Below are 11,213 nucleotides of genomic sequence, written 5' to 3'. Positions count from 1 at the left end.
GCAGTCGCGGGCCGGACGTTGACTCTCGCCACGAATCCTCGAACCAGCGGTTTACAAGTGACAATTCTGTGCTGGTGGTTTTACGTGGCGGCCCCCGCTGCAGCTGCGAGGCTTGTGGAAAACGCAAACCCATTTCTAAGACGGAGTCTATGTATTTTGAAAACCTGAAAACTTGGCGTGTGTTTTACGTTTTGATCCTGGATGAATCTCGGACTTTTTTTTTTTTTTTTTTTTTTTTTGGTGGTGAGGTAGAAACTCTAAGCTAAGGAAATTAGTAACATCATTGGCCTCAGAATGGCAACAAATAGTCTTCATAGAATAAAAAAGAATAAAAGAAGCTTATGTGGCGAAGTTCTTGATAGGAAAAAGGAAAAAAAAATAGATGGTCAGCGATCTAAAATTGAAAACCTGTTAGAGCTCAGGACAGGCGCTTGAATGCGCTTTTTCACAATATTTAAGGCTGTTTTGCTGAATGCATTGTGAAGATCCTTGATGAATCCTTTCTTGAATGTCGAAAACATAATATAATACACAGGTATTCTTGCCACTGGATAGTCTTCAATAAAACTTTAGTTGCATTTTTTTTTTTTTTTTGGTCTCTTAAGTAAGTCTTATTTTTAACTAAGCATTGACAGAATGTCTTAAAATGGTAACATGGGGGTGGGGGGTGGGCGCTAAAATCTGCAGCCTAGCCAGTGGTATCCTGCTGTTTATAACTAGTTCACAGACTTTGATGATGGCTTTTTGGTGAGATTTCCAACTTGAAGACCTTAAACCAGCATTCTCTTATTAATTCTTTAAACTGTGGAAATAATCTTCCAGTTCTTACACTCTGATATGCATCCCTTTTCTTAAAATAATAATAATAATAATGCTAATAAAAGGCAGTGTATTTAAACTGTGCTTTGCAAATACTACGTATGTTATGAATGACTACAGTCACAGGGCAAATTATTTGTAGAATGATTATCCTTGAGCGAGAAAAAGATCATGACCACCCTTTTGGGCAGAGATGTTTCTTTTTAATGTTAATTAAGGGGAAGTGATTTAAATATGCATGCGGATAGCAGTCAGGAGGATTTACTTGTTTTTATGTTGTTTTATTTTTATTTTTTGAAAGAGAGAAGGACTCAAAAGGCAAAGGTTGTCTTTCTCTTCTCTGGGAGTTGAAACCGTCATCCTGCGATACTGGTCCAGTGAAAGAAATTCACATTTCCTGTTCACTTCAGAACTTAAGTGACTTTTGCCTAAGGAATCTGAGAAATAAAGCAAATAAGTTGCTCTATTTTAAGGTAGTCATTCAATATAAATATATTATATCGATCTTAACTTTTTTATTCTCTGGATGATTAATAATATGTATATTCTTACTTTTTCTTCTAATGGGCATATGTAACCTTGTGGACACTTTGGAGAGAGGTTTTCTTGCACTCTCCCATTTATAGAATCTTTATACTCTTTTACTGCGTGGTCCCCTGCTTTTAACAGATTTCTGAGGCAAATATATTTGTGCTTTTTTTTTTTTATGTAGGATGACCAGCAGAACGTAGCTTGATGAGTTGTCAATTTTATCAGTAGATAAGAAGCTTTCTTTCTTACAGTTTCAGGGAAGATTTTTTCAGGATATTTCTCAGTTCTTCTAAGGGCCAAATTTTATAAAATTTCCATTAGGAATGTCAGTTCCAAATACCCTTTGTATAGCCTGGGCCTGTGGGGGTTCCAAGTCTGAGCCTTACGGAACCCAACACAGGAATTCATGAGTTCCCAAAGTAACTGTCTCCATGCGATGACTCTTGTCCATGCTCCTCAGAGATTGGGCTTATTTTCATGACCACTTCTTTCTCACCGTTCATTGACGCCATTTTTTCCGCCACATCCCCTTTCAGTTGATGATCTGGCAAATTCTGCTCTTTGACAACAACAGTTGCCTTTGGTTCGGTTTGGGGTGTTTTCGTTTTGGTTCTTGTTTTTGTTTTGGTCCCTTCTGCGGAGCCCACGTTTCCGGTCACAATAAAGATGAAACAAAATGTATTAAACTCAGCTCTTTACCACTTTACTTTGCTGCTGCCTTTTTTCTTGAATCTTCACATCCTTTACTTTGCTTTTTCCATTGAGGTTATTATTATTTTTTTTTTTTAACACTACCTAGATCCATTAGCTGGCTGATTAGTTTTATCTATTCCATGTGGATGCAGTGAGTTTATAAGAGAATTTCACAAACAAGTAGTTTTTTAGTGAACTTAAACAGAATTTTAAAGGAGACCTATTTTTATACTCAATAAAAGCACAAAAGTGCAGAAAGTATAAAATGGCTTACAAAGGGAAACATAAGTTCATAATGTTCCATGTATAAAAGTAATAATTTTATTGGGTAGAGATACTCTTAAAAGATTCAATACCTCTGCCAGTGCACAGATAGGACTGTTTTGAATGACTTGGGAACTTCTGTTGCCTGTAGTCGCAAACAGATAACTTCTCCGTAGAGGAAACAAACCACGGAAAGCAATATGCCGGAGGTGAGACGTGGTTTTTCACATGAGCAGTTGAGGAATTGAAACAACCTGGATGTGCGTACGTGGAGGCTTCCTTACATCCTTTGATCAAACTTCTTTTATGTGGTCACGTAGACTTGGGTTTTCTCTGCTGTGAAAGTGACAAATAAAGCAATATGACAAAAAGTTTGAAACCGCGTAGAAAATACTTACTCTAGGGTCCCTGCAGTGACTTTGACGTTTGTGTTATTCTATTAGACCTCGTACATTCCCTCCTCAAAGGAAGAGCAACTGGAAATACTAATGGGGTACCATGGAAAGGATTTTGAGCGAATCGATACTGACACAGGGCCCTCTAACACATTTTCCTTCATCCAGCTTACGTTCGAGAACACAGTGCCCCATCCCTTGAATCACGTAGGGAGAAGCGTTCTATCCCATTACCGTTAATTTCCCCATCTCGTCTACTTTTTACCCTTGTACATACGTCGTGGGTTTAAGAGTCTTTTGCATTTGTCTGTGACACCTTTTATTTGATGGACTGTTTCAAAACGGAGGCCTGCCTTTCCGGTCTGGGGCTCCTGGTGGTCACGGCCTCCCACGATGCCCCGTGGCGGCCACCAGGGCAGAGCCACCTGGTAAGCGAGAGCAGTTTTCAGCATGACACTGTCACCGAGTCTGTACTTTCCAAGGCCACGTGGAACTTAACTTTTCATAGCCACTGCAGGTTTGGGAGCAGAAAAGCTGAAAACCCTTTTGTTTAGAAGTCTGAGTGGTTTGTGGGGGGGAACCTTTTTTAGCGTTTGCATGCCAGCGCTCGCCCTGACGCTGTGAAACAGAGAGAGGGTGAAGCTCCCGGAGGCGGTGCGCTGGAGGATGAAATGTTCGATAGCACTAGGGGGAAAGAAAATGCATGGTCAAGTTTCGTCTTCTTGTAGAGACTATCTAGCATGCAGAGTTTAGTGTGTTAAACCAGTGTATGGCATTGCTGTATCAAAGTTGTAAAATTAAGCATTATTTATTGAAAACTATGTATTTTTTTGTAAAAACCTGATCACATAGAGAATATCAGTGGCTTGTGCTTGTGCCCCAGTGGAACCGGCTTCGTGACCCAACCTCCTTGGTATGCAGTGTCATTGCTCAGGGTTGAAAATAGTACACCCCAATGTCTCTTTGCAAGAGTTTTTCACAGAGGAATACATTTGTTCAAAAGACTCTAATAAAATTGTGTGATCGATCTGCACTTGTGGTTTTCATGTGACTTTTTTGTTTTTTTCGGGGTTTTTTGTTTTGTTTTGTTTTGTTTGTTCCTTCCCCTCCCGGCTTTGCCTCGGGGTAACCGCTTGGTTAATTCCTAAAGAGTTGTCCCCCTAACTGATCATCCCGGACAGGCTGGAAACGTCCTGGGTGTCCTGGACAGGAATAGGCCCCACAGGAAGGTTCTGGGCAGCGTGGAGAGCTGCTGAAAATGGGAATAAGCCTGATAATAAGGTCTCGAGGCTTTTAACCGGCCAATGGAGGGAATAAAAGCATAAACAAAGTACAGAAAGGCAGATGAACGGCTCGGTCAGAAATGCTTGAGGTCGGAAATGAAGGGAAATTACCAGGGGCAGCTGCTGCTGTTGAAGGGATTAGCAGCCAACTCCATTTCTCTGTGTCTTTTTTTTTTTTTCTAGCAACAATTTACAGCGTAAATGTATTTTGACATAGAAACCATTCTGTATTGAGATTCTTGATATAAATGCTTTTACGGATGCCTGTAAGTGACCCTTGGAATTATTACCAGATTTTTTTTTTAAAGATGCGTTTACAGGGCGAGTGTTTATCGTACAGTAAATTCGGTTTCGTAGAAACACTTGTATTGTAACAGATTTCCAAGTGCACAATGCACACGGCCACCCTTAAGCTTTTAGTGACACCGAGTTTCACGGCCAAGCGTAGAGCAAATTTCAGAACCATCTCTGGCGACGCTCTTTGATCATTGTGCGGCCAGTGTTTTCACTTTATTCCTGAATATTTTAGGATGTCTTTCACCTCGGTAGGGTCTTATTTTTATTTGATTTTGAAGGAAACAAAGAATACATCCGGTGTAAGTTTTATGTCGTAAAAAAGTTCCCTGCAGTTAGCGGTGAGGGATCCTGGATGTGTTTCAAATTCTTCTTTGGGGCTCCTGGTGCTGTGTAGTGTGCTGCGTGCCTTTCAATGCTGCGGATTTTTTAAAAATAGGAATTATTTTTTAATGCCATAGTTAAATTTATCGGAGGGACTTCAGCTAAAATGTCACTGGCAGGAAAGGATATAAAGTGTGAAAACGTTGACATTACTGTCCTCCCAGTAGATGTAGGAATGGAAGAGGGAGGTGATGTACCCTCAGTCTAGGGATTGCTTATCTATAAGGTGCCAGAAAAAAATGGTATGGCCTGGACAGAAAGCCGTGACCCAACTGCGGATGACCGTCTTGTTGGACGATACATTGGTTCTACCTGAAAGTGAATACTTGAGTGACACGTGTAGCTTGGTGAGTTTGCAATAACGACATCCTCATTTGGACATTGGCCAAAGCGTATAGGACTTTGCATGTTGATGTTTTGAGCACAGTGGGAGTGGAGAGAGGCCTCAGCAGATGACTCACTTTCACTTTACATCTTGTCATCCCATAAGACTGAATCACGGGGCTACAGATGTTGTCGTCTGTGATCAGTATGAAAACCGGACCCAATCACGATGGGCCGCACGCCAGTAGATCTGGAAAAGTTAAGGGAGATGCGGATCACCCTTGGGATTTCACTTTCCGTGAAGTCGTCACCAGGGCACATCAGCTGAGCTCATGTGCCATAGGTGCCCATCATTCACTGTCCTTCACATCCCACACTCCCCTTTCTTGCCAGACTTAGTGACCACCTTCCACCCGCCGCCCCAACCGGGGCTAATACGGTCAGGTGACCACCAACTCGATGACAGCACCCGGAACTCATCTGGTCCCTCTCAAGAGTTCCAATGAACTAATAATCAGACTGTTTCCCAGACTTGGGGTCGAAAACAGAGACTGGCCTAGTTCTCTGCAGGATTTGTATTGAGAGGTCATGAGGAGACTCTTAGGGCTAGAGTAGCCATGACAAGCCGAAATGAGGTCGAAACCAAAAGGAAAAACCTGGAAGACAGAGACGAGGAGGCAGAAGCCGTGAGGGAAAATCACATGTCTTCTGAAAGAAGTGCCGTGTGTCTGGGGAAGGGGACAGGGTTCCGGTGGCTTTCTGGCCCCAGTTCAGTGGGTTTATGCAGTTCATCAGTGGCTGCTGACAACCTACCCAAGAGTCACTTGGCCATGTTTCCCAACTAACAAAAACTTAACTTGGGCTTGAATGGCGATATGACCCGGCCAAGGAAAAGACCTTCTCTTGCCTCCCTTGCAGCGACAGGTGGCCTGTGACGTGGCTGTGATGGAGGAATGGTAGTGCAAGTTGTTCAGTGAGACCTCCAGGAAAACACCTCCGCAGGAAAGCCTACCTACCGCGTGGGCACTTTTCTGCCATTATTCTTCCATCTGGCGTATTCGTGACGGCTGGAGCTCCAGGTGTGAGCACGAAGCAGAGGGAGAAGGGCTCCCTGAACCCTTGACCAGCCTCCAAACCATCGCCCAGGCTGCCTGTGTGTGAGTCCCGTTTGCTCAGATTTTCTCGTCAATGTGGCCAAGCCCAAACCATAACACCCACTCCTATTTCCTTGGGATTATTTGCACGGGTCCGCATTTCTTTTAACCCAATGAGTAAAAGTAAATACAGTCTAAGTAGCCAACGCATTGGGAGGATGGGCTAAATGTTGGGAAATAGAATTTAGTCAGACTCGCAGAAGTGGAAAGTTGAAACAAAAAAATGGTCGAGAGAAAGAAATAACGAGAGTTGTCACCAACAGGATATTGGGTTTCACCGCTGAAGTCCTAGGACGATTTTTAGGAAATCTTTACACTAAAGGCTCGAGATGAAGATTCAGGATGACACAATACCCTTCCCTCGTCTTCACGCCTCGAGTGTGTCCCGACTCGTCTGCTGAGATCCGCCTCTCCCATGTGCCTTGGTCCTCCGCACGACCTGTCTCACCGCCAGATGAGTCCACATGGTGTTTGACCTAATGCATGGCGTCTTAAAAGGAAGAGGTCCTCAAATACTACGGACTCCTCTATTTGTCCTATTTTGTTAAGATGTTGGCTTTCTAACTCGTAGAATGTCACCAGCAACACGCTTAGGGGGGTGAGCACAGAGGAAACTCACAGAGCTACAGCAGCAGAGAAAAAGAAGGGGAAGAAAGTTGCAGATTAACAGGGAACCTGTAAAAAGTGAACAAACGGCTCAAAAGACGCATCGTTTTGTGTAACGACAGACAGCGTGACTCCAGCGGTCCTGAGCGTCTTAGTGTATTACGTATCGCATTACCCAAATCAGTGTTTATTATTTTTTTTAAGTTTCTTTGTTTTGAGAAAGAGACAGCATGAGTGGGGAAGGGGGAGAGAGAAAGAGAGACAGGGAGAATCCCAAGCAGGCACGCCTCTGTCAGCACAGAGCCCAAAATGGGGTTCCGATTCACACACCGTGAGATCGTGACCTGAGCCGAAATCAAGGGTGGGACACTTAACCGACTGAGCCACCCAGAGCCCCCAAAACCAGTGTTTATAATAGTGATGCTTAGTCATCAGGAAAAGCTTCCATCATGTTAACTTTGGACTATTGAACAAAGCAGGAAGGTAAGAAACTTCAAATATTTCTACTCAACATAATTTCATTTATTAAAAAAAAAACATTTTTCATGTTTATTTTTGGGAGAGAGAGGCAGAGAGCAAGCAGGGGAGGGGCAGAGAGAGAGGGAGACACAGAATCCGAAGCAGGCTCCAGGCTCTGAGCTGTCAGCACAGAGCCCAACGCGGGGCTTGAACTCATGAACCCCGAGATTGTGACCTGAGCCGAAGTTGGACACTTAACCAACTGAGCCTCTCAGGCCTCTGTAAATCTGATTTTTCTCTTGGTTGACGTTACATTAATGGGAATGGAGAAGGAAGGGAGGGGGCTATTTGAGAGAGATCCAGAGAACTCTTTGTGTGACGTTTGATAGGTTAGTCATCAGAAAAAAGCATCTGTAGAGAAATGTCCTTGGAGTAGAGTCACCTGGGGCACCCCCGTTAATACCTGTGGGGCTGGCCCTGGTTCTCTGCCCCCTTCTCCTTCCATCTGTTCCCTGGACGCTGCCTTCCCTGTCACCCCTTCCCTGGAAGTGGAAGGGGCCAGTATGACCTGGGGAGCCCAGGCTCTGCAGCGTGAACCCCCTGGCTTCCAGGCCTGGGTCTGCCCCTCTCTGCCACGTGTCCCTGGTGAAGTTACTTAACCGCACTGTGCCTCCTTGTCCACTGGATGTTACACGAGAGCCCAAGCATAAGCCGTCGCGGGAGTAAATGAGACCCTCGGGTCACAGAAAGAACTCAGTAAGTAAAAAATACTGCCGTGGGGCTTGTCATCGTATGAGAACAGGGACCCTTCTGCCTTGTTGGGCCCGGCATCCCTGGAACCAGGCACAGAAGCCTGGGGGTAGCTTCCTAAAATGTGCATTGAATGATTGACCAAAAGTGAGATCATGAACTGGAAAGCTCTTGTTCCAGGGCTCTGGGGAAGCATCTTGATGGAGACACTGAGTGGCCAACCTTTTGGGAGTAAAGAAAAGTCCCCCCCCAGTGGTGACCACTCAGGATTTCAGATCAGAAACCTGTTCAGTTCTTGCAAAGGAACTGTGAGCAGAAAACAGACTGGCCTCGGTGACTTTCCCTCCAGTATTCTTCTCCCCTCGGGAGAGGAAGGGGGAGGATAGCACTTTGCTGATGTGACAGGAGATACTTTCTGAGCGGATTTCAACCACAGTGTCCTGCAACGACCCACTTGAAGGGTGTCATTCACATGGATGAGAGATGGGATGATACGATGTCTTAAAGAAACAATTTAAGTAGTGAGACAAAACCCCACGGTCACTGCAGTAGGTCATAATTACCCCCACATCAGGATGGTCACTTTGACTTACTCTATGGCTACAACAAGCTGTGGTTTCAGTCCGTTCTCTGCTCCTCAAGGAGCACGTAGGAAGGCACAGAGTAAGAGTTAGAAATGATCTTTCGGGGGCGTCCGAGTGGCTCGGTTGGGCGTCTGGTTCTCGATTTGGGTTCAGGTCATGATCCCAGGGTCGTGGGGTCAACCTGAGTGTTGGGCTCTGGACTGAGTGTGGAGCTTGCTTGGGATTCTCTCTCTGTCCATGTCCGTCTGTCTCTCTCTCTCTGCCCCTTTCCCTACTTGAGCTCACTCTCTAAAAAAGGAAGAACAAAACAATAAATGAAAATACATGATTTTTTGAGACATTGTGATTTTTAAAAATAAATCCATAGTCTCCGAACTGTAATAAGCTAGTGGTTGTTAGTTAGAAATGACCATGTACGCGTCCCCGTTCACGTGGAGAAACCGTGTCTTAGTGCAGCAGTCCGGGAGAGGCTGAGAGGCCACTCAGCAGCTCCAGAATTGTGTGAGATCCTCTGTGGGATGGGGGAGCAGGCGGGAACAAGAGTGCTTTCTCTCTGTTCATTTTCTAGCTTACAAAAATGAAGAGATTTTCCTCTATTGACGTTTCATAATTGGATTAACATTGCACGATGAGACAAGGTTAGCGGCCTCTGTTCTGGAAAGAAGAGACGGCAAGTTATAAGGCAGGGCCCGGGGGTGGAGAAGAGAGACTGACTTCCGGTGCTGTTGAGTCCCGAGGCCGAGGCTAGCTACACGTATGAGGTACTTATGTCCCCCCCTGGTTCCCTGATTCTCATGCATAGATTGGTGGCCGACCTAGATCATATTTAAGGTTTCTTTCAGGTCTAACAAATAATACGGTTTGTTCCTATTTATTGAGGCTCACAGTGCCTGTTTGGAGCCATCAGTATAGACCCAACCTCTCAGAGCTGGCAGGAAGTAAGTACTATTGAAGGGATAGGGCCAGACAGCCAGATGCTTTGTGGCTTGTGGACGTCAGGAAAGGCAAGCCCTAACTGAGGTTGTCCACACTGACAACACTTCAAACACTCAGTGGACCGAACTAAGTGGTCATTGCCCCCTGTGTTTTATTGTTTGGAGGGTAGGTAGTCTGTGGTTTTGAAGGCCCTGGTTACTCCGTTCCAAGATAGATCTTTTGTGTTCGAACTTTATAATCAGTTTTACAATAATTTACATTTCTTTTTACTGGCCCAGCAAATACTCAAAATCAAGTTCGACTTAATTCTTTGGGGGTGGGGGGGAGGAAAGTCTGTTGCCATCTCATTTGACAAACTTCTTTAAGTGAGAAAATGTGAGCACAGTATAGCATTACTGCAGACACCATAACATTTTATGAAGCACAAATCTGGTTTGTAAACCTACCAAACAAATATCAAAAGTCACATACTCAGAAATACAGACTTCTGGGTGCATTTCACAAAATACTGATGCAGTGTGTTTGGAATGAGACCCAGAATCTATGTTTTTCATCACGTTACCAGCCAATTCTGAGTCTCTTGGGTCACAGATCAGCTTCTGAGATCAATGGACCTTAAGTCAGTGAGGGGATCACATGAAAACCAAAATGGTTTTGTCACGAATTAGTGTCTCGGGTCACATAGTAATTTCCGTGGCTGAGGTGAGCACGGGGCCCTGGCTGGAGGAGACAGGGAAGAGGCATGAGGCTCGGGAGCCACCTGAGAGAACAGGACTTTCTAGGCCGTGTGCATGTGGGGAGCTGAGGACTCCAAACTGGAAGCCATTCACTCTCTCTGGAGCCACAGCATGGAGGGATCATGGGGAGTTGGGGGAGGGGTGGGCAGCAGGAAATCCATGCTGGTGGAATCTTTGGTTTGGGTCTGGGATGGGGCAGTGCTTTGGGTCGATTTCCTGGGGTGTTTTTCAAAAACTTTTTTGTATTTATTTATTTTGGGGCGAGGGGCAGAGAGAGGGAGTCAGGGGATCCGAAGCGGGCTCTGCACTGACAGCAGTGGGCCAGATTCGGGGCTCGAACTCACGAACCTCGAGATCGTGACCTGAGCTGAAGTCGGACGCTCAACCCACTGAGCCACCCAGGTGCCTGACTTTCCTGGTTTTGAAACTCATATATGCCTCCTCACTCTGTCTGTGCTTCTTGCCTCCTTTGGAGTCTTGTTGAGACTGAGATCCACATTTCACACATGTGCCCTGAGAGTTGGGATAAACCAAACTATGTGAAATCGACACCTCGGTTTTCCCATTGCTTACCCACTGAGTGGTGCTGCCATGGGGGGTAGGAGGAGGTGGGCAGAATTGGGGAAAAAAAAACAGAAGGGGAAACCTATAAGTCTATGAACACTCAACACTGCTGACTATTGAACATAGTTCTGATGCTGACTTAACCTCTCCGTGCGTTTTCTCATCTGAAAAGTGGGGCAACAACCCTGACAGGTGTCATGCCCCTGGTATCATAAGGCACGGAAATAAAAATGATGGCGGTTTTTAAATAATAGGCAGATGGTAATGGTGCATTCGGATTTTTGCCCACCTATAAAATCAAGATCGTACTCTTTGCTTCCTAAGGGTGTTCTACTGGCTAATGAACATTGCAAAGCTTTCTGAGACGTACCAGCTGAAATTACCTGGCATTAAAACTGGCCTCTGATGGTCTGAAGCTGGGGACTAAGGCAGAGGG

The sequence above is a fragment of the Prionailurus bengalensis genome, chromosome A3 (genome assembly GCF_016509475.1).
Source record: "Prionailurus bengalensis isolate Pbe53 chromosome A3, Fcat_Pben_1.1_paternal_pri, whole genome shotgun sequence".
In the NCBI taxonomy this organism is placed as follows: Eukaryota; Metazoa; Chordata; class Mammalia; order Carnivora; family Felidae; genus Prionailurus; species Prionailurus bengalensis.
This window is presented reverse-complemented; position numbering follows the sequence as displayed.